We start from the raw sequence: 24,231 nt of genomic DNA, 5'->3' as shown, positions 1-24,231 counted from the left end.
GGTTACCTCCATGCTGTTCTTGTGATACTGAGTGAATTCTCATGAGATTTGATAGTTTTATAAGGGGATTTTCCCCCTTCTCTCTGCACTTCTTGTTGCCACCATGTGAAGGAGGACATGTTTGCTTCCTCTTCCACCATGATGGCAAGTTTCCTGAGGCCTCTCCAGCAATGCTGAACTGTGAATCAATTAAACCTCTTTCCTTTATAAATTGTCCAGTCTCAGGTATGTCTTTATTAGCAACATGAGAATGGACTAATACAGTTGGTTTTGAGGGATTTAATCAAAGAGAAATATTGAGTTTTTATGTTAAGTGTCCTGTTTCCTCTAATAACATGTCATTCTGTGGTAAACCACAGAGGAACAAGGGTAGTTATTCATTCATTCATTCATTCATTCATTTTTTACTCAGTGACACTCATAATGGAGTGCTATAAGATGAGGCTGGAGGTAGAGGTAGTACATGTTAGTCTTGTCCTAATCTTAAAAGTGTAGTAAAAGCTATTGATGGCTAATTGAGGGTATAATGGGAATTAGATTTATATTTCCAAAAGATCAACTTGGAGAATCAATTTGTAAAGTGGCCACTGATAGAGCAGATGTTATTCTAGTAGTCTAAGTGGCCATCGAGAGAAGTGGGTGAATTCCAGAGAAATCTAAAAGATAAAATTGGCAGGCCTCACTAATGGACAAGACTGGGATACAGAAAGAAGTAGGAATGAAAAATGAATCCCACATTACTATCTTGAGCAACTATATTGCTGGAGGCTTCTTTCACAGAGATATGGAAATGGGAGAAATGCATGAGACTTAGGAAGGTTAATCATGAAGTTGAGTTACCACTGAAATATGGAAGAGAAACTGTCAATAGCATTTAATACTATTCATCACATTTTTCTTAGAATAATTTCTAATAATTTCTTGGAATCTACCTGGTATTCTTTATACCTTTTTATATTCCCTTATTAAATATATTTTGCCTATTCTGAACTCTAAATCTTGGAGTCCCCCAGGGCTTTGTCCTTGGACTCCATCTCTTTTCTATCTCACTCATTCTTTATATGAGCTCATCCAGTGGCATGGCTTCACACACCATCTACCCTGTGAAAACTCCCACATTTTGATCTAAATCTTAAATGTTGTGTTATATAGAAGCTGGTATCTATCTCACACAAAAATTTTATGCTTTCTTTGATGCACAAGATCTCTCACTACCTAGCTACTTCCCACACGCAAATGCACCCAGGATTGCTTTATGACTCACAAAAGAGGCAGGGCCTTGAACTCACAGATAAATTTTAAAGAGGCTATTTGAAAGAAAGCATTAGTTGGAAAAGTAGTCAAACATACAACTGAAAATATGGGGGAAAGCACAATATTTTTTCAGATAAAAAAAGGATATGAGATTGAACATTACTTAAATGATCAAGAGGACCAAGTGATTAAAACAGAGGATCTTTCTGTTATGTGTGATTGTTTTAATGTGTAAAACTGGTTATAGGAAACTCTGTTGAATGAAGGGGCCTCATTTCATAATCTCCAGATGAGACCACTCTCCAGAACTTCGGACTCATACATGTAACCTCCACATCTCCACTTCAATGTCAAGTAAGCATCTCAAAATTAATATGTCAAACTTACACTCCTAATAGTACCCACCAGTCAACTGCTTAGCTGTAGTGTCATCATTTCACATTTCATCTTTACATGGCTGAAACCTTTGGAGTTGTATTAGTCAGGAGTCAGGATTCTCCAGAGAAGGCACAGAGAGAGAGAGACAGAGGGAGACACTGTGTGTGTGGGGGGGGTGTGTGTGTGCGTAAATACAAAGGAAAAGAGAGAGGTGGAGATTTTAAGGGCTTATCTCAGCAGCAGTTGTGGCAGCTGGTGAGTCTGGATTCTATAGACAAGTTAGCAGAGGCTAGAGATTCAGGTAGGCGTTGATATTTTAGTCTTGAGTCTGAAAGCTGGAAATTCAGACAGAATTTTTTTTTTTTTTTTTTTTTTTTTTTTTTTTTTTGAGACGGAGTCTCTCTCTGTTGCCCAGGCTGGAGTGCAGTGGCACAATCTCGGCTCACTACAAGCTCAGCCTCCTGGGTTCACATCATTCTCCTGCCTCAGCCTCCCTAGTAGCTGAGACTACAGGCTCCCACCACCATGCCCAGTTAATGTTTTGTATTTTTAGTAGAGACAGGTTGTCTCCATGTTAGCCAGAATGATCTCGATCTCGTGACCTCGTGATCCACCTGTCTTGGCCTCCCAAGGTGCTGGGATTATGGGCGTGAGCTACCGTGCCTGGCCAGACAGAATTTTTTTATTCCAGTCTGTAGTCAGAGTTCCTCAGTCTTTGCTCTTAAGATATTCAACTGATTGGATGAAGACCACCCAGATTATGGAGGGTAATTTTCTTCAAGTCAACTGATTGTAAATGTTAATCACTTTTTAACAAATACCTGTACAGTAACATCTGGACTAGTGTTGACAAAATATCTGGTCACCATAGTCTTGCCAAGTTGACATAAAATTAACTATTCCAGGATTGATCGTTGACTTTCCTTGACCCAAAATCCAATCATTCTCCCACTCCACTCCAACCACTCCACTTACCACTCTGGTCTAATTTATCACCATCTTTCTTCTGGATTATTGCAATCACCTCCTACTAGGTTTCCCTCCTTCTACTTTTGCATCCTCTAGGCATGCTGCCAAGCCTTAGGGCCTTTGCCCTTGCTCTTCTCTCTGCCAGGAAGATTTTAGCCTTGTGTATCCACATGACTGACCCAGCGACTTCCCTGGTCTTAATTCAAAAGTCCCCACCCAGTTCAATCTTCCCTGGCTCTATCTGTCATCTGTCACAATGCATACTTCACTTCCCATTCCCTGCTTTATTTCTTTTCTAACTCTGTGTAACTTACCTACTTAAGTATTGTCTTTCTCCCAGTAGAATATGAGCTCTGTAGGTAAAACCTGTATATGTGTGTGTGTACTGGAGAAGAGAGGGTGTTTATCACTGTATCCTAGGACCCAGAATACTGCTTGGCCTCTGGTAGGTACTCAACAATACTGGTTTAATGATGGAAGTAGCTTATGGAATTTAATCAGAATTAAAGGAAGTTTTAGAGTTTGGGGTATCAGCAATGTAAGTTCGTTAGGGATTATTCAAGGCAGAGGAAATAACAAAAACAGAACCTTGGCCTAAAACACATAACATGTTAAGGGGACAATAAGAGTTCAGCTTGGCCGGGCGCGGTGGCTCAAGCCTGTAATCCCAGCACTTTGGGAGGCCGAGGCGGGCGGATCACGAGGTCAGGAGATCGAGACCATCCTGGCTGACACGGTGAAACCCCGTCTCTACTAAAAAATACAAAAAAAAACTAGCCGGGCGAGGTGGCAGGCGCCTGTAGTCCCAGCTACTGGGGAGGCTGAGGCAGGAGAATTGCGTGAACCTGGGAGGCGGAGCCTGCAGTGAGCTGAGATCCGGCCACTGCACTCCAGCCTGGGCGGCAGAGCGAGACTCCGTCTCAAAAAAAAAAAAAAAAAAAAAAAAAAAGAGTTCAGCTTGACTGAAAATGTGAAGTTCAATGTGGAGGCAATTAGTGTAGAATGAATTTAGATTAGTCTGCAGGAGTTGATTAGAAAACGCCTCATGGGAACTTTATACTAGATAATGGGAAGATATTGAAAGATTTTAAGAAAAAGAGTGACAAGGTCATATTTTCACTCTAAAATCTAATCAGAGACTGCAATTTAGATAATATATTAGAGAGGGGCTGGGAAGAGGAATATCTTGCCTACAATAAGATAACTCTCAGGGTTACTGTGTCTTAAGGAGAGAGAGAAAAAGGATAACAATGTTATTAAAGATGAGAATCTATCCCCTACAGTAAATGAAAACAAAAGTTAGTAGAAAAAAGATCATCCCATTATAGGTTTCTAAGTCTGTGTTTCACTGAAATAAAGTCATTCTGAAGCAATAAACAAATATAATTGTAACAATGATTCAGGTACACGTGGGAGCTGAGGAACTAATTATTTTCACCCTCTAAAGTACCTACTGCTGTTTATCAAGTTTGCAAGATAAATGTTTTAATTCACTACATTTACATAAATCCCCTTGCAGCACCTTTTTTTTTTATCAGTGTACTTACAAAATGAAATGATTTTCTAACGTTCTCCAACTTTTTTCAATTAGCATACTTACATTTGCCCTTTTCAAAATTCATTTTTTCATCACGTAAAATACCTTATCAATTTATCACCAAAAATATGGATTTCCAGAATCAATCAAAATGTGAAAATTTAATTTCCTCCCTTATAATGGAGTCCATCTTGTCTTACCTTCTACATAACACTCACCGCTTCCATTAAATCAAAGCTAGTAAACTTCCCCTTAGGTTTAGATGCTGAGCCTTAGAAAGAATTGAAAAATTAAATTGTGAGTTGGTACAAAAGCTCAGATCATCATGAAAAAGACTACTAAGTAAATCTATATTTTTCAACAAAATAAAACTCTCCAAGCATGAGTTTTTTTATATGGATTGTTCATCCTCTTTTTTGGAAAGGAACTGTGTAAGGTGATCTGTAATACTAACTACATTACAATCAGAAAGCAAAATTCTACCCTTTATAATGCTCGTTCAATATATTAGAATAACAAGTATCAATACACATTTCTGTGCTTATTATGTCCTTTAAATACCTCCTAAAGGAGGTACAATTCGAGAGATGGGAGAAAGAAGCAGAAGGATGTAATTATACCTTTAAGCACATTAAAGAAAAGATTAGAATAGATCTAAGTCTGATCTATTACACAAATAGCTCTTAGACAACCCCAAATATTAGCCTAGACGAGAGAATGACTGCCTTTTCCTCATTTTTTCTCTCTTGGGTTCAGAGTAGCTCAGTTTTGATTCCTCAGATTAATGTTTTTATCTATATCTGAGTCTTCTGGGTGCAAAACTGACACCAACCAACTGAGGTCAGACCAAGAAGACGCTAATGTTTCTCTCAGCTTTAGACAGGTTAATCCCTGACTATAGGCCTTTGACCTCCCTTTTCTTATTCACTTTAGGAAACTTGCAATTGTTAATTTTTACTCTATCCCTTTGAAATGTAAATGTTCTACAACCCAGACGTGGCTTTCTCTAAGACTTGGGAAATAGAAACAAGAAAAACAGAGACCCAGTCTCCAAGTCTTTGTGAGAGTGTGAGAGCCTAACCTGGGAGAAAATGACAATTAGCAAACACAGATGGCCTAATCATATTGCCCAATACCCCAACCTAAGTCTTCAGGTGTTTTCCCAATAGCTCACTCCAGTGTTTAACAACTCTTCTGCCTTTTGTTACAGTGGAATTAAATTCATTCTCTCTCCTTATTCCAACAGTCTTGACTACTGTTGTAACAGAAGAAGACTTGATGAAGTCTTCTCTGCCTGTTTAACTGCATCCAGTGCAATTTTTCTTTGACAAGTCACAGACTGATATTCTCCACTGATGGAGATAGTCACAGCCCTATTTGGGCCATCGTTTTAATAATTAGGCCCCAAGGGTAACAAGAACACAAAACTAGAGGGTGTTTGTGTGTGTTTGCCTGAGTGTGTGTATGCACACACATGCAGATGCATTGGCTGGGCAAATTAGACACATCTTTTCTTTGGTTTTATCTTTGCACATGCAGAGGTTCCTGTAGATAACTGTTCCATTCCCTCCTCTTCAGGGGAGGAGTGAATTAGCTACTTCGTAATATTGGGAACAATAGATCTGTCTGGCTGTGTGGCCAGCTGAGTGGGGCAGTCTGAGACAGAGTAAACACTGTAAAACTGTTACATCAATCAATTATGAAATAAATAACTACATTTTGAATTCAGGCAAGAAGCATGGAGATCATTTTTGAGGTTATCAAATGCTAACAGTTTGTCAGGCCAGTACTTGAAAAAAATTGAAGTACTTAAAACATTAAGTTTAGAAATTCAGCTTAAAATATTTAAGGGGATTTAATTAACTAATTTATTCAAGGAATTAATTGTTTGAGAGTTTAAACCATTAAACTTGAGCTGATCAAATGTTACTTAAATGTTAACGGTAGAAGGTGTCCAGATTCTTGGCATCTTGAACAAAGAATTGGACAAAACTCACAAACAAAGCAAGGAAGGAATGAAGGGACCAATTGAAAATGATAGTACACTCCACAGTGTGGGAGCAGGCCCGAGCACAGGGGCTCAAGGGCCCCGTTACAGAATTTTTGGGAGTTTAAATACCCTCAAGAGGATTCCATTGGTTAGTTGGGGTATGCCCTATGTAAATGGAGAGAATGAAGTAAAGTTACAAAGTCATTTACAGCCTACGCCCTATGGAGAGGATATTTCCTGTCCTAGCTGAAGTGTTAATCCACCTTAGCTCCTTACCCTATTTTCCTGCTTCCTCACCCTATTTTCCCTGCCTCACCCTATTTTCCTGCCTCATAAAGAGTAAGTAAAAGAGTAGAAGTGACTGTTCTTTTTCAAATAAAATTTATTTAGATTTTTGAATGACATAAAATTTATAAAAAATAGCTTGAAAACCTAAGGCAAACATGGTTATTGAATTTGTAACTCTAATAAATTGAATATCAATTTAACTGCAAAACGTAAGCATGTTCATTGCTAAAAGGCATTAAAATACTTACATTAACTATTAAAATAATAATCTATCCAGTCTTTCAGGAATTATTTCCAATGGCTTGAGAACAGATGTGAATGTCACTAAAGGATCCATAAAAGGATTTTGAATACTGGTTATGAGGAAATTATCTATATGAACTTCCTTGGATACTTCTTTAAAAAGAAATTGACAACAAAAAGATAAACCCTTTTAAAATAAACTTTCCATATTTTAAATATCAAGGAAAACATAATCTGATAATTTTATAATTTTATTTTTTATTTTTTTTAAGACAAAGTTTAACTCTTGGTACCCAGGCTGGAGTGAATGGTGCAATCTCAGCTCACTGCAACTTCCACCTCCCAGGTTCAAGGGATTGTCTTGCCTCAGCCTCCCAAGTAGCTGGGATTACAGGCATGTGCCACCACGCCCACCTAGTTTTTTGTATTTAGTAGAGACAGGGTCTCACCATGTTGGTCAGGCTGGTCTCCTGAGGTCAGGAGTTTGAGACCAGTCTGATAATTCTAAATTGATGTTTATTTTAGCTAACATATGAGATTTCAATAGGTCGTTCATTACTTAATGACCCAATTCTATACAAATGGGTAGGGTTTTATTTTTTTAACATTTTAAGAAATAGGAAAGACTTTGTACAGAAACAAGTATGATGCAATTGTGGCCATTCAGAGCACTGACACCTAACTCTACTATTTTAAATTACAATCAAGGTAGAAGTCACTGTGCTACTTGATTAATCTAGAAACACTCTTGAGTGTTTCTATTGCAATTGTGTCAAGACACACATACAAAATAATATTTTAAAAGAACTAGAATGAGATAGTATATAAAGTACAGTAAAATTAATTTCTTCTTGGGTGTCCCCAAAGAATCAGGTGTATTTGCTCTAACTCTTACAAGGTAGGTAAGCACTTGACCAGGGATGTGATACAAATTTGTTATACCTAACTAAATGTTCATTGTCAGATTATGTGACTTCCCCGGTCATAAAATTGTTCCTTTGAGAAATGTTATGTTTCGCTGAGATCTAATTTATTCTGATTTTCAGAAAATAGTGAGAAAACAGGTACTTCCTTTATTCAGACATATGAAGGCAAGCCCTGTTTCTTCTTTGAATGCATATGTCACAAAGATAACACTACCACTTAAATAAACACCATTGCTGGGCGTGGTGGCTCACACCTGTCATCCCAGCACTTTGGGAGGCTGAGGCGGGTGGATCACGAGGTCAGGAGTTCGAGACCTGCCTGACCAACATCATGAAACCCCATCTCTACTAAAAATACAAAAATTAGCCGAGCATGGTGATGCTTGCCTGTAATCCCAGCTACTCAGGAGGCTGAGACTGGAGAATCGCTTGAACCAGGGAGGCAGAGGTTGCAGTGAGCCAAGATTGCACCATTGCACTCCAGCCTGGGTGACAGAGTGAGACTCCATCTCAAAACAATAATAATAAAAAATAAAAATAAATAAATGCCATCAATAGGAAGTCAGTAGCACTCAGTAAAACAGCTAATTGCAGCCCTTTCAAGATGAAAAACGTGAAGAGAGTCTCAGAAAGCTAAAAAATATTTACAGCTTAGTGTAATTAAAGAAAGAAAGAAATGAAGCAAGGATAAAGAATTCAGAATGTGGGGAGGTGACAAGACAGAGTGAAAGGAAATGGACCTGAGGGAGAAAAGAAGGAAAAGAGTAAGCAAGATTGGCAGTTACTAAAGGCTGTTCGGTTGTTCCCATCAATAACAGGGAGAGGCATTTCTCAAGGCCACTCCATGACACAGGAAAAGAGGAAGCTCAAGAAAACAGCAGGTCTCAAGGCCAAGCTGTTTCACTCAGAAAGGGTTGACTTAGCTCTATGTGCTGTTGGAAAGAATTAACATGTGCATAGCTGAGGGAGAAATTCAGACCTTTTTACTTTTCACCCAATTCAAATAAAAACCAGGATACAATCAACATAACAAAAGATGTGCCGATTACTTAATATAATTCTACTGCATTCATCAAAAGCCTTTCTCTGTTTAGAAGCCTGTTCTTCGCAATAGTTAGGTGTCTCACAGAGATAATGAAATGCATCATCAAAGAAGCACTTATATTCACATGCATTAGCAAAAGTGTAGGTGAGGCCACCTACTGGGTATGCTGTGAAGTGCAAGAAGCTCCTTCATTTTAAAATACCTCATTCACCGGTGTGTCAATGTGAAAGAAATTTCCTCCAGCAGGATCTTTCAGATTTAGGCATTCTTTTCTTTGAAGACCCAGTTTAAAATACAAGTCTGTTAACTGAAAGGAAAACTCGACTTTCTTTGTAGGCCTGATCCTTATCTGTAATGGTTAATTTCACTGCAGATGGCAAATTTGGGGTATTCTCCCCAGGTTTCTTCTTTGTAGTTTCCCAATTCATATAAGGTGGCACGAGTGAATTATGTATAGAATTATTATATATTGAAGCATGTATAACCTTAAAAATGTATTTGTAAACACAAAATCTATAAGATCAAAGGCAATTACAAATACCAGTAAAATTATAAAATTGAGAATAGTTAAATGAAGAGTTTAAATTTAACATAAAGAGAATATTGTTTTGCTTAAAGTGAATCGTTGAATGCTTAATGAGTCATGTGATGAATGAATTTTTCCACTACTGAATTTTCACTCAGACAGCATGCTTGACACTGTGGACTGAATGCATCACACACATTTTAAGCACCTATCGTTTATGCAACGATTTTGACTCTGTTCTTTTAACAATAGCCCTCAACACTTAAGAGTAGCACAGTCTGACTGGAACTCCGTTATAAACATAAAAATTCAAGGTCTAAAATCGAGCACAGAAATCAATGAGCAAAACTTGGTTTTAAGATGATTGTCCAAATGATCCAGAGTATGTTTATTTTTTTAAAAAATCTTAAATACTTAAATTCAAAAATTGACAACATTCAAAAATATAATCATGTTTAGTATTTGCATTTGCAGGCTCCAATTTAAACTACATTGCTACAGAGCAAGGTTGTCTAATAGAACTTCCTGCAATCAGCCAGGTACAGTGGCTTATGCCTGTAATTACAGGTATTAGGAAGGTTGAGTTCATGAGTTCATGAGGTCTAGACCAGCCTGAGCAACATAGTAAAATACTGTCTCTAAAAAAAATATTTTTTTTAATTAGCCAGATATGGTGGCAAGTGTGTCAATTACTTGGGGGGACATAGGAGGGAGGATTGCTTGAGCCCAGAAGTTCAAGGCTGTAGTGAGCTATGTTGTGCCACTCCAGGCTGGATGACAGAGCTCTCCCTGTCTCTAAAAATAGATAAATAAAAATAAAGAAAGAAAAGAAAAACTTTCTGCACTAATGAAAATGTTCTATATCTGCACTATCCAATACAGTAGCCACTAACCACATGTGGCTACAGAGTTCCTTTAAATGTAGCTAATGCAACTGGCAAATTGAATATTAAATTTTATTTAATTTTGACTAAATTTAAATAGCTACATAGGGCTAGTGGCTACTGGAATGGTCGGCACTACTGTATTTTTTATTAGACCCTCATTAAATCCTAGCTTTCCAAAATATTACTAAAACAACATGGTAGGCCGGGCGCGGTGGCTCAAGCCTGTAATCCCAGCACTTTGGGAGGCCGAGACGGGTGGATCACAAGGTCAGGAGATCGAGACCATCCTGGCGAACACAGTGAAACCCCGTCTCTACTAAAAAATACAAAAAAACTAGCTGGGCAAGGTGGCGGGCGCCTGTAGTCCCAGCTACATGGGAGGCTGAGGCAGGAGAATGGCATAAACCCAGGAGATGGAGCTTGCAGTGAGCTGAGATCCGGCCACTGCACTCCAGCCCGGGCGACAAAGCAAGACTCCGTCTCAAAAACAAAAACAAAAACAAAAACAAACAAACAAAAAACAACATGGTATAACAGAAACTAACACAAGTTAGTAACTTAGAACAAAAAGCATTTATTAACTCACACAGTTTCCATAGGTCATGAATTTGGTAGCAGCTTAGCTGGGTGGGTCTGACCCAGGGTCTCTCATGATGCGGCAACCAAGATGTTTGTGTGGGCTAACAGTAATCTGAAGGATTGACTATGGCTGAAGGATTAACTCTAAAATGGCTCACTCACAGGATTGTTGGCAGAAGACCTCAGTTCATTGCTGGCTGTTGTAGGAGGCCTCATTTCCTTGCCAGGTGGATTTCTCTATGAGGCTGTTCAGTGTGACCTCACAATATGGCAGCTAGCTTCCCCTAGAGCATGTAATCCAAGCTTCCTCCAGAGTGTGCCATCCAAGAAAGGAAGTCAAAGTGCTTTTTATGATATCGTCTCTAAATTCACATCCTGTCGCTTTCTTTACTAGAAGCATGTCACTACATCCAACCTACTCTCAAGAGGAGAGGAATTAGGCTCCATATCTTGAAGGCAGGAATATTAGAGAATTTGTGTGCATAATTTAAATCCACCATAGACATGTTAACTTATCTAAAGCAATGGAACTAATAAGTGGAGAAGCCTTCATTTGAACTTTTTTCAGTCTTAGTCTGGAACCAGTGTTTTAATTGCAGCTCTCTAGTGCCTAGGAAAACTATATATTCGAATGCATTATCTCTTGAGAGCACATTTAGAAACCAAATGCAATCTAAATGTAAGTATCTACTTTAAATTTTCTTGATTTTAAAAAGATGTAGCATTTCAAAAATCTATTTATAAGTTCCCAAGTGCAATTTGACATTATAGTCTCATCATGTGAAACTTTTCCTCTTTCCTAGGAAATTGGGTAGATATGAAGCTCAGAAAGAAGGTAAAGCAACCAGCCAGTTGTTTGGAATTCCAGTACCTATTTCTGGAAATTCCAATTAAACAACTTTTTTTTTTTTTTTTTTTTTTTAAAGGAAACCTCAGAGTGACAGCCATGCCCTAACTCCTCTTTGACAGTATCTTCTATATTCCTGTTTAAGATGTGCCCCACGTAGTTATGCTCAGGGAAATGGTACAATCAGGGAAGCACAGTTTGAATGATGTTTACAATCTTTACCTGATCTCTCAAAAAATACTAAAGGTGATTCAAGTACATAGTTGATATAAATTCTTACTAAAATTCCAAATACCAAGGAATGTCCCAGAGCCTCTCATCATTCTGAGGAAAGAATGCTTTGCATTATCTCCACCATTACATGCCCCACTTTCTCCGCCTCTCCCACTCCGCCCACCATGTGTGCTTTCACACATCTTTCTTTGGGCCTGTGAACTGCTCAGAAGTATATTAGCTATGCTTTCCTCCCCACTCTTGCCGAAGAATTTGGCAATGGAACTGTTGTCCTTTCTGCTTCTTCACGCACAGACTTCGTCACCACAGCCCAAAGCACCAATGACCATAAGAGCAGAAGAAATAACAAAATAATCTACTAATCCACAACCTTTCATGACTGTCAGGGAGAAGGGGGATCTACATATATGATTATTTTCTCTGCTACTACAGACATAGGTGACTGGACCACTGGTGTCTGACATAAAGGCAGCCACCTGCAGGATGAGCAGGAATCTGAGAAGTGGCTTGGTAGAAACACAGTCCAGGCTAAGGGATCCACAGTTAATGATGACTGAGAAAACCCCTTGCACTCTTTTTTTTTTTTTCCTAGGAAATTTAACTGTGAAACAGTAAGGAAATAAATGAGAGAGCAGAAGCCTAGAGATGAAGGCCTATAAGGCAGTAAGCCTTGTGTGATTAGCCCTGAGTGACAAGGAAGAAAACCAGGTTTAAAACTAAGTCTAATTAACTGAGACAACTCAAGTGTGACTCTTCCTCGCAAAGGAGGGATCTTATGTACCTACTAAAAAGGATAAAATTGTGTTTTCTATCTTTCAACAACTTTATTTAGGGTTTATAATTTATTTATACATTTATTTACCTCAGTGTCAGCCCTAACCTGGTTGCTACAGTAATAGTGATAGCTAACATTTCTTGGATGGTTACTAGGTATCAGCACTGTTCTTAGTGGTGAATTAGCATGTCTCTGTTACATTTCTCACTTTATATGAAGATATAAAGACACAGTATCAAACTAACTGGCTTTCTGTCATACAGCTAGTGAGTGCCAGAGGCAGTATCTTTGTCCATTTGTGCTGCTATGACAAAATACCATAAACTGGGTAATTTTATTTTATTTTTTGGCTGAAAGAACAGAAATTTATTTCTCACAGTTCTGGAGGCATGACAAGATCAACATTCTGGCAAGTGCAGAGAGAGAGTGAGCTCTGGTCTCTTTTCTTACAGAAACACTAATGCTATTGGATCAGGACCCCATATTTACTACTTAATTTATGCTTAATTACCTCCAGAAAGGCCCTACCTCCAGATCCAGTTATATTGAGGTTCAGGGATTTAGCGAATAAATTTGCAGAAGACACAAACTTTCAGTTCATAGCCACTAATATCGTCCTTTTAATTGAAAAGTTGCTGGTAGATTTATCAACTTTGTCTAGGTCCACAAAGTAAAGTGGGGTTAAAGAAAAAATTTATGAAAAATAGAAATATATTTCTCATAGTTCTGGAACATGGGAAGTTAAAGATCAAGGTGCCAGCAGGTTTGGTGTCTGGTAAGGACCTGGTCTCTGCTTTCAAGATGGCGCCTGGTTGCTGTACCTTCCAAAGGGGATGGAGGCTGTGTCCAGAAGGGCAAAAGGAAATGAACACTAGTCCCCTCCAGACAAATTTATAAATTCACTAATCCCTTTCATGAGAGCTCCACTCTCATGACTTAACTAGCTCCAAAGGCTCCACCTCTTAATACTACTGCATTGGAGATTAAGATTCGACATAAATTTTGGAGGAACACGAACACGCATACCATTGCAGGTAAGGTTTGAAACCGCATAGTCTGGCTCCAAAGGCTGTGCTTCTGACTGTTGTATTCCTCTGCCGCACTAAATGAAACGGTTCCCTCCTCACTATGAGATAATTTCCAAATGTCTTACCCTGACATGGAAGTCTCCCACAGTCTAGCCCACAACAACCTTTATCAAATTCCATTACTTCAATTTTTATAAACCCCAGCCTCTCCTCTCATAGTTCCCTAAAACATGCAGCCTGCAGGCTTTGTACTGCCTCTCTCTGCACCTTTATGTATCCTGAAACTGGAAAACCTGACTAAATAAAGGTGCGATCACAGGAAACAGACACGTAAAAAGCAGCAGGCCTTCCGACTGCTACGGTCTCATCCGTCTGAAGACTGAGGCTGTAGAATCCAACTCTGAAAAACAACGTAATCTTTCCGACTGCTTTGTAAGTGTTTATTTAGGTTCTCAGCTGAAGAACAAGAAAAATGAAATTTAGTGCCAAGCTGTGTGGACATGGTCAGACTCTTGGATAATTTATTTTTTATGACAGATTCCATTTTCTGCTGCTGGCATGATTACACGGGAAGACATTTGTCCACTGAGAGTACGTTTGTGTCTTTTGCATGGGCTAACTCAGTGGTAGGATTTAATTTGTGCAATATTATTCACTTATTAGACCAAAAGACTAAGTACATGCTCGGCATTACTAAGTTTATTGAAATGTTATTACAAGAATCCGTCTTGAGAGGCAAAAGGAACATCAGTGCTTAGCCTGAGATTTTCTCATTATCTTCAAAGTGCAGATATCATTGAGATGATTAGTTTCCTGGATAAATTTAGATTTGAAGAGGTGCGAATATGTGCTCTGTTAGAAATGTTGTGTTGCAGTATTGTTTATGCTGTAAGGCTGTTGCTGAAAACTGAAGTACATATAGAGTGAACTGGGTGAGTGTGTGTTAACAGCAAATTGCAAACTCTGTTTGAGAATGCTCCTCAGAAAAAAGGGACTGTCACTTATCAGGTCTAGCCAATTGTTGCAATGGTGGAATGTAGCCCAACATTCACAGATATCCTCATTTTTAAGAAAAACAAAATGTTTGGATAACTATATAAAATACCCTGATGTTTAAATGGTGGTAAGTATGGTGGACAGAATTCTAAAAATGACTTCTCTTGGCTGTCTTCCTTGTGTAACCCCTTCCCTTTGAACGTGAGTGAAATCTGTCAATATAATGACAGAGTACTCCTGTGACTGTTATGTGCCAAAAGGGTGATTATCTAGGTGGACTCAATCTAACCATGGAATCAGAAGGCGGAAAGCACAAGCAGGATACCACAGATCTTTGCTGGCTTTGAAGATACAGTGGGCTATATCTTTAGCCTCTAGGAGCTGAGCACAGTCTGGGGCTGGTAATCTAGCCAGAAAATGGGGACCTCAGTCTCACATCCACAAGGCACAGAATTCTGCCAATAACCAGAATGAGCTTGGAAGTGAATTCTTCCCGAAAGCCTTCAAATAAGTGTTCATCCCAGCCAACATTTTCTTTTCGATCTGGTGAGATTCCGATCAGAGAATCCAATGGAGCTCAACATAATGACTTACAGATTTGTTAACTAATAAATGGGTGTTGTTTTACATTGATAAGTATATGGTTATTTGTTATTTAGCAATAGAAAAGTAATGCAATGTATTAGACTGCAATGAAGAAATACCTGAGACTGGGTAATTTATAAAGGAAAAGAGGTGTAATTGACTCACAGTTCCACTTGTCTGGGAAGGCCTCTGGAAACTTAAAATCACGGCATAAAACACCTCTTCACGGGGCAGCAGGAGAAAGAATGAGCGCAAGCAGGGTAAATGCCAGACATTTATAAAACCATCAGATCTCATGAGACTCACTCCTGACCACGAGAACAGCATTGGGAAAAACACGCCCATGATTAAATTATCTCCACCTGGTCCGACTTTTGACACATGGAGATAATTAAAATTCAAGGTGATATTTGGGTGGGGACACAGAGCCAAACCATATAATGCATTAAGCATTGAAAATTATTTAAAAATCTTTAGTAGGAATAACAACACATACCAGTCAATGAAGGATCAGTTTACAATCTTTGGTACAATCAAGGTAAGGTAAGAGTTCAGATGAAAGGGATTCTGAGCATTTTTTCATCTTCTAATGTAAGCAGCTGTGCCATGTGTGTCTCGTGATCATCATTTAAAGTCAGTCTGAAATAAATTTTGATTGAATTCCTTTGATTAGATGAAAATAAAGTCCACAAAGCAATGATGGGTGAGAACATAAAATGGTGAAATGTGTAAGAGCATTGAGAGAGACAATTTATTTGCTTTGTGAATATTTTTTTGTATTTGGTAACTTGAGGTAATCTAGGTAAATCAAGTAAAAGGAAATTTTTCTATCATTTTTTCCTAAAAATATTTCCAGTATAATTGTTCCTTTAAAACTCTTTGTATGCCTCCATAAATCTGCTTCATTTAATCTTGAGGATGTTTCTTTAAAATATATGGCAAATATTCGCCTTCCCAAAGTTCCCCTAGCTTAAATCGCATGTAGAGAAAATAGTACAAGTTCAGAAATTCCGTAAGATATTCTTTCTCTTTCTCTTTTAGTAAACAAACTTTGAAAGATTATTTCTAGGGAATAAATTTATTCTCATTTCCTTGCCCAAATAATATTCTTCAACCAAAGTGGTTCTTAAATATCAAAACAATTAATCAGTAAGTACCGTCTCTTGCAGCTCTCACAAGACTCTCTTCATATATTCAACATCATTAATTGAACATCTATTATGTTGAGGTCACTGTGTTATAAAGAGAATGCTAAGAACAAAGACGGCCAAATAGATAGGATGGCTATTTAGCTTTAAATAGATTACTATCTCCTTCTCTTTTAAAACTTGTCCATTATAGTTAAGAAGTGGATATGTATTGGCTTTATTAAAGATGCTGCTGAGATTTCCTAGCCACCCTTCCCTTTCCACCAACCACACATACACACACCAATTCGAAGAAGGCAGTTGAACCCATTCAGTTGCAGGTGAAGCTGAGGGTTGGCAAGTTTTCCATCTCCTCCATGGCTGGAGAAACCTGCCCAGGGATGCTGACTACATAAAAACTGGTAAGCTGGATTACCATTCTGCCCTCCATGGCAGATACATGTGAGCACTTGCATGCCTTATCATTCATATAAGTCATTCCTCCTGCTCTGGGAGAGTTTGAAGTAAGGAGTAGGGCTTCAAGAGCAGACTAGGGCCCTAGAGAAAATCTGGGGAAAATATGGTTAATGTACTTCACATGCAATTTTTACAAATGCAACATGTTTGGGCCCTGGGCCCCTACATATTCACCCCTGCTTTCCAGAATCCCAGGCCCTGTTATTTGTACAATCCCCTTGCTTTGGCGCTAGAGAGGGATAGACAATCCCTCCATGGTTCTTTCCTGGAGAAATTTCTATTTTCTATGGCCCAGAGCCAAAATGTTTCTCTTTCATGAGTACTTATTTGGTCTTTAAAAATCAACTATTTATTCAATGAAATTTAAAATATTGTATGTTCAGTAAATCAAACAAAGACCTTATCTTTAGAGGCTACAGATGATTATTAAAATCTGGAAATCCCAAAGCTTATGTCAAAATATAACTAACCCTGTTTTATTTTTTGGAATTTTTCAATTAACTTCCTATGTATACTAAATAATGCATGCATTTAACTTTGATTGCACAGTGTATTTACGCTGGGATTCCAGACAACTTTTCTTCACTTTACATGGCATGTTCTATTTGAAGAATAATATAAGGTTATTGAACAGATACTTTTGTGTATTTTCTGGAAATTGGTTACAATATTTAGTAGCTATAGCTCTATGGTCTTATTAACATTGTCACATGCTAGAGGTTACAATTGTGTAACCACAGTCTTTCCTGTTTTAGTTTGTAAAATTAACACTTGGACCGATTTCCCAAAAAGGGAAATTACCTGTGGCATTTTCCTATGATTATTGTCAAACTTCTCTTCCATTCTTGCCTTACTGATGTTGTTGAGATCTGCAACTTGACCTTTCTTTGAAATTAATAGTCACACAGTAACTGTAGGTCTGATTCTAACAGTATCAATATTTGCTTGGCTGGAGAAATGTTTTCATCTGTTTGCACATGATCTATTTTCTAGTTCTCTTGAGGTCTTGCATATCTTTTGCAATTCGTTGTGAGAGAGGGAAATTTCCAGAGCAGACTGCAAATCCATGGTGTCCTGCAGGAGTAATGTGGGAGTCTGCCCTCATGTAGTTAGTACACCAGCTGGTCACCCAGAAATTTTTCTCCACCATTATTCTATGCTAATGGCATATAAACATTTTATTTTCCAGTTGGCAATATAGATAGCCTTAGTACCAATTATAATGTTATTTGATGGGATAATTATTTTACTTAAATCCTAATGCAATTGTGTATTGGGGATATTAATAATTTCAAATTTCCAAGTGTGCCCCTAGTATAAGAGACATTGCTTTCTCAAGCTAGTTCCTAAAACTCTCAGTTGATGCTGGGGAAAAAAAAAAAAAAAAGCAAACAGCTAAAGGGCACACCATAAGAAAAAAAGGCTAATTGCTGTATTGCATTCACAGAGGGATTACTTACAGCGTATTCTCTATCGTCAGCCCTATGGCTTCTGCAGATGAGCAGAATTTCTAGTTTCAGATATTAAAGCAAATGTATATTGTTGTGGAAAATGGTGGTTTTGATTTTGGAAATAAATAGCCCCTAAATTTTAATACATAAGGAAAATAATTTTAATATATAAGAAAAAGCATTACATTTTAGAAGTATCTTTACAGGTTCTGGGGGTTCTTAAGAAATCATATTAGCAATTAGAATGTTGTTTGGTGAACAGGGGATGGGGACAAAAGCAGCCGATAGCCCTGTGTGATATTTTATCCGGATGAGGAGAAGTACTCCTTTAATCTGTCTCTTATTTGTCATATTTAGTCTGCATGTCCATTTTGAGCGTGTCTGTAGATTTTTCTCTCTTAGTCTGCTTTTTGAAACATTGTCTTTTTATCTTTACTAAGTCTGCAGTGGTGATCTGATCTTGTTCTGGGAGTCATTATTGTATTTCAAATTTCTTTGGGTAGTTGTGCTTTATACTGTTCCTTTCATTTTTTAATCTAGCGAAGAGAATCGTTTTCTATTATAAAAAAGAATATTTGAGAAGGGTCTTTGTGATCCAAATGTAGAATGGGTAGGTGCTATGGACCAACGTTTTGTGTCCCCACAAAATTTATGTGTTGAAATCTTAACCCCACACTATGATGATACTAAATAGGTGGGGCCTTTGGTAGGTGATCAGGTGTTGAGGGCAGAGTCCTAATGGAGGGGACAGGTGCCTTTACAAGAGAGATCCCAGAGAGCTCTCTTATCCCTTCACTCATGTGAGAGTGCAGCTAGAAGACAGCTCTCCATGAGGAAACGGGCCCTCAACAGACACTAAATCTGCCAGAGCCTTGGTCATGGACTTCCAGCCTCCAAAACTGAGAGACATACATTTCTGTTGTTTATGACCCCACGGTTTATGTTATTCTGTTCCAGCAACCCAAGTAGACTAAGACAGTAGGATTAGTCCTGGGATTACAGAGCAAGAAGATTACATATATAAAAGTTTGAGCTTTTCTGGAGAAGGGGTGGACATATTTATTATGGAGTCCATGTGTTTTTACCTAATAATTGAAGTTAAGCACAACTGTTACAAAAGACATACCAAGGTGATCTTTACCAAAGCTTGAGAATAAAGAAGGGTAACAGAATCCCTGCAATAGTTACAATGAACTACTGGAAGCCAGCGCTGGGTAGGAAGGGAAATGTGTCTGTATTTGGTAAGTTGAAAAAGTTCCAACTCAAAGCCTCAGGTTAGCACTTCCAGCTGGGAAGATGCTCTACAAGTGATCAAGAAAGCTGCTTACCAAGTGTGGCTAGAGCTATGCTATTTAGCAGCAATCACTGGGCATATGTGGATAATTAGCATTTGATGAGTATATCAATTTAGGAATACAATCTTCAGCCTTATTTCATAGTAATTACCTAAGTTTACATTTAAAACTAATAATTTATTTTAAGTGTATTTGGAACAACTGAAGCATGCCAATCTATCAACTGTAAATATTTTCAATTCCAAATACAGATCAAATTGTTCTGATGAAAATTTAGCCTATGAATTCACATTAGGTATAAGTGTAAAGTACATGCTACATTTTGAAGTTTTAGCACAAAGAAAAAGAGAGCAGTATGTAAAATATTTAAAGGATCTTATTTAAAAGTATTTTAGCTTGATTTTATGTTAAAATGCTAATTTTTAAAATATATTTAAGTAATAAAATATATTATTATAATTAATTTTACATCCTTCTTTTTACTTTTATCAATGTGGCTACTAGAAAATTTAAAATTGCATTTCAGCCACGCATGCTGATGCATGCCTTTAGACTCAGGTACTCCTACTCAGTAAGAGGCTTGCTTGAGCCCAGGAGTTTGAGATTACAGTAAACTCTGACTGAACCACTGCACTCCAGCCTGCACAACAGAGTGAGACCCTGGCTTTAAAAAATAAAATGAGTTGCATATGTGGCACTCATATTTCTACTGAAAGTGCTGCTCTAGTCTAAAATCATAAAGCCTCACGATTGGGATATAGTTCAGATGAATTTCCCTCGTGAGAAACCACTAATATTGGAGAAGACTCTTCTCTAGCTTTTATGTGGTAGCCAAATTGGAGACTTTATCTCCAACCTCCATGCACCTGACTCTAGCTCTTCACAGTGCTAGCTTTCAGCCTCAAAATTTCCACCAAAACCCGGTTTATGTGTAGCATTGCTTCATCACTGAGTCCCTAGCCCCACCAGTAAAAGGTTGACGAGAATCCCTAGGCCTACATTCTGCAGCAACCCGAGGAAGGGCTGAATCAGAAATGTAAGCAGCTTACCAGGAAAGATTTTTGCCTGGGAAGTAGAGATCCCCGCCTCCTCAAATAGTTGCTAACGTTAGGCAGAATGGCCACTCTGCTACAGTCAAAGAGTCTATAAGGGAGATTGATCCAGCTTCTACACCTTGAACATCACCCTGCAAAACCCACTTATATACTCAGCTGCCTCTGCACAGCATATCTAGTTACATCCAACTAGACTGAACACAACTGTACTCAAGTGTTTTAGGTTGGGTTATTACCAGATACCTAGAGTTTTTACTCTCTCCCGGAATATCTGATAGATACACATTACTTGTATCACAAACAATGTATAGAACCACTCCAGTGACATTGGGTGAATTTTAGTATCTGTCATCATCTTAGGGTATACAATCTACAAGAACACAAATAGTGGATCAGGTGATTTTTTTCTGGGAGAAATCACAAAACTTAACTAGGATACAGATTTTTCTGACTCTTAATTCAATGGTTTTCCCCTTATATTATATTCCTTTATAAATGTTGTGTTAAATGTGCACAAATATATTAGGCAAATTGAAAAATAAAGGCTAAAAGAACTATGAAGATTTTCACCATATTCTTCAAGTTCTATTCTCAGTCTTTACTTGGTCAAGGTCTCTCTTGTGGGGGATCATCCCAAGGTGAAATTCACATCCTCACTTCTCATTTCTGTGCCAAAGATTCCTATTTTGATTTTTCCAGCCTCCACCTGTCCTCTAGGCTCTAGCATTACATTTCTACTGCTTGGTGTATTTTCTTTGTTCCCCCAGAGAATCCCACATATTTAAATTGCACCATATATAACTAAGGCATCTTTAAAAAAAAAAACTTGAAAAGCTGAAAGAAAAAGAAAACTTAATAGAAAGTATGGAGCACATTATATCTAAAGGGGAAAAAAAAAATCCCAAGCATGAGGCAGTGCTTTAAATAACACTAGTCCTCAAGTTATCTGCTTCTTCCCTGGTCACCAATCAGCATTCAAATTACTAATCTGGCTTCCCAGGAAGCTCTACACCTGTAAAAGTCGTTCTTCTCAAAACGAATGCATTTCTTAACATATGCTAAAGTTCAGTTGCTGTCTCCATGTTCAGAAATACTTTTATTCCACAATATTATATGAAATAATTACAAATATTAATAATTAAATATATCTATATATCTGGAATATATATCTACATATCTGGAATATAATTCCATATATATGTGTGTATAGATATAAATTTATATAGATATAATATAGATATAAATTTATATTGATATAATACAGATATAATTTACACATATACACACACATATATACACATATATACCTATATATGTGTGTATATACACCACATATATATACACACACACACATATTTTTTTCTCTGGAAAAGCAATTAACATAGATTTTTGACCTCGTCTGAGGGATCAGAAAGGTTTGTCTAAGGAAATGACATTTGAGACTGTACAAACGTCTTGGGGCAAGAGAAAGGAAATGACTGTAAAAGAAATATTGTACGAAACCTGGTCTGGAACAAAACATTATTTATCTCTTGACGTAGTTTGTAATCTCCTTCACTGAATAAATGTGAATTGTGATAAAACCTTTGGCAATCTTAAATAATTGTTTAATTATGAAATGATATTTGTCACAAGGAACTAGTCACACACTCACCTACCTGGCAGTTAAGCGTTGGTGGATGTTTAAATTTTCCTTTCTATTTTGTCTAATTTCCCTTTTCCATAGATGTCTCTATTTTAAAAGAAACTTTTAAATTGGCCTCCTAGAGACATTTTACCATGCTACAAGATTATAACAAAACTTTGACATATGATCATAGCTACACCGTCTGGAAAGTTATAAAGTTATTGTTGTTATTGTTTCAACAATTACTTCTAGGTTCTACAATTAGGCTAATGTATCAAAATGGGGGTGGTGGACATGGTGATAAAAGAAGCCCAGGGATAAGCAAGATTCAGTTTAAGTACGAAATTGTTGTCCTTTGGTATTTGAGTCTTATTTTTAAAAGCAAAATACAAAAGAGATGAGAGAGATGATCACATTTATATTTTATAAAGATCAGTCTTTCTATATCACCAGCAATAGAAATATCAAGCAAGCCACAAATATGAGCAACATATTTAATTTTTAAATTGTCAGTAGTAGCCACATTAAAAAAGTAAAAACCAGGCCAGGTGCAATGGCTCATGCCTGTAATCTTAGTACCTTTAGGGAGCCAAGGTGGGAGCATCTGTTGAGCCCAGGAGTTCAAGACCAGCCTGGGCAACATAGTGAGACCTTGTCTCTAAAAATAATTTTTTAAAAAATTAGCCAACTGTAGTGGTATGTGCCTGTCGTCCCAGCTACTTAGAGGGGCTGAGGTGGGAGGATTGCTTGAGACTGGGAGGTTGAGGATGCAGTGAGCAGTAATCATGACACTGTACTCCAGCCTGGGTTACAGAGTGAGGCTGTGTCTCAAAAAATAAAAATAAAAATAAAAAATAAAAAGAATCAGATGAATTAATTTTAATATTATAGTTAATATAGCCTAATATATTGGAAATATTACTATTCTTACATGTAGTCAGTGTAAAAAGTATTCACTCTGTTATCAACTTCAACTCTACCATACCATTCTGGAATATAAAGGACAAGTGTTAAAAATTTAAATGATGGGGAAAGGTTTATTTAATATTAGTAATTTTTTTTGTTTTACAATTTCATGGAAAAAATAAAGAACTTGAGGACTTTCATTTTTTCCCTAAATAAGATTCTAGTTTAGAATGTGCTCTGTTTAATTTCTATGAGTATGTTTTCTTATTGATGAGTTCCTGGGTAATTGAGAGACATTGTATACTTTATGTAGAGAAGAGATCTTCTTAATGATTACTTATCCAAATCATATTCACTGAATTAAAAATAATAGTGAATTCACTAATGCAATATTTTACCGATGAATTGGTGTCCATCCCAAAAACAGAAAACAAAATAAAAACATAATTGAAACTTTTTTTGTTTGTTTGAGACGGAGTCTCGCTCTGTCGCCTAGGCTGGAGTGCAGTGGCGTGATCTCGGCTCACTGCAAGCTCCACCTCCCAGGTTCGAGTGATTCTCCTGCCTCAGCCTCCCGAGTAGCTGGGATTACAGGCGCATGCCACCACGCCCGGCTAATTGCTAATTTTTGTACTTTTAGTAGAGATAGGTTTCACCATGTTGGTCAGGATGGTCTCGAACTCCTGACCTCATGATCCACTCACCTTGGTCTCCCAAAGTACTGAGATTACAGATGTGAGCCACCGCACCCAGCCTGAAGCTTGCTTTTAAACATCACTGATGAAAGACATAGAACTAGATATTTTTTAAGTGGCCTATTGTTTATAAAAATAACATTTTTCTTTTTTTAATGTGAAAATCCAAAGCCTGAAATATAGTACTTGAATTTCTCCAAATGTAAACAAAATTCACTGGTATCATTGATTCTATCAGCATCTGAAAATATATCCTGTACAACTATTCAGTGGACTATTCACTGGGCTTTTTACAGTTAACTTCATAGTAGAGAACTTAGGTATTCATCAAAGGAAGAAGTGAGGGGAATAAAGACTCAATTTTACTTTTTTTTTTTTTTTTTTGAGACAGAGTCTCTCTCTGTTACCAGGTTGGAGTACAGTGCATGGTCTTGGCTCACTGCAACCCCTCTGCCTCCTAGGTTCAAACAATTCTCCTGCCTCAGCCTCCCAAGTAGCTGGGATTACAGGC

Source organism: Macaca mulatta, chromosome 11 (genome assembly GCF_049350105.2).
Source record: "Macaca mulatta isolate MMU2019108-1 chromosome 11, T2T-MMU8v2.0, whole genome shotgun sequence".
Classification (NCBI taxonomy): domain Eukaryota; kingdom Metazoa; phylum Chordata; class Mammalia; order Primates; family Cercopithecidae; genus Macaca; species Macaca mulatta.
This window is presented reverse-complemented; position numbering follows the sequence as displayed.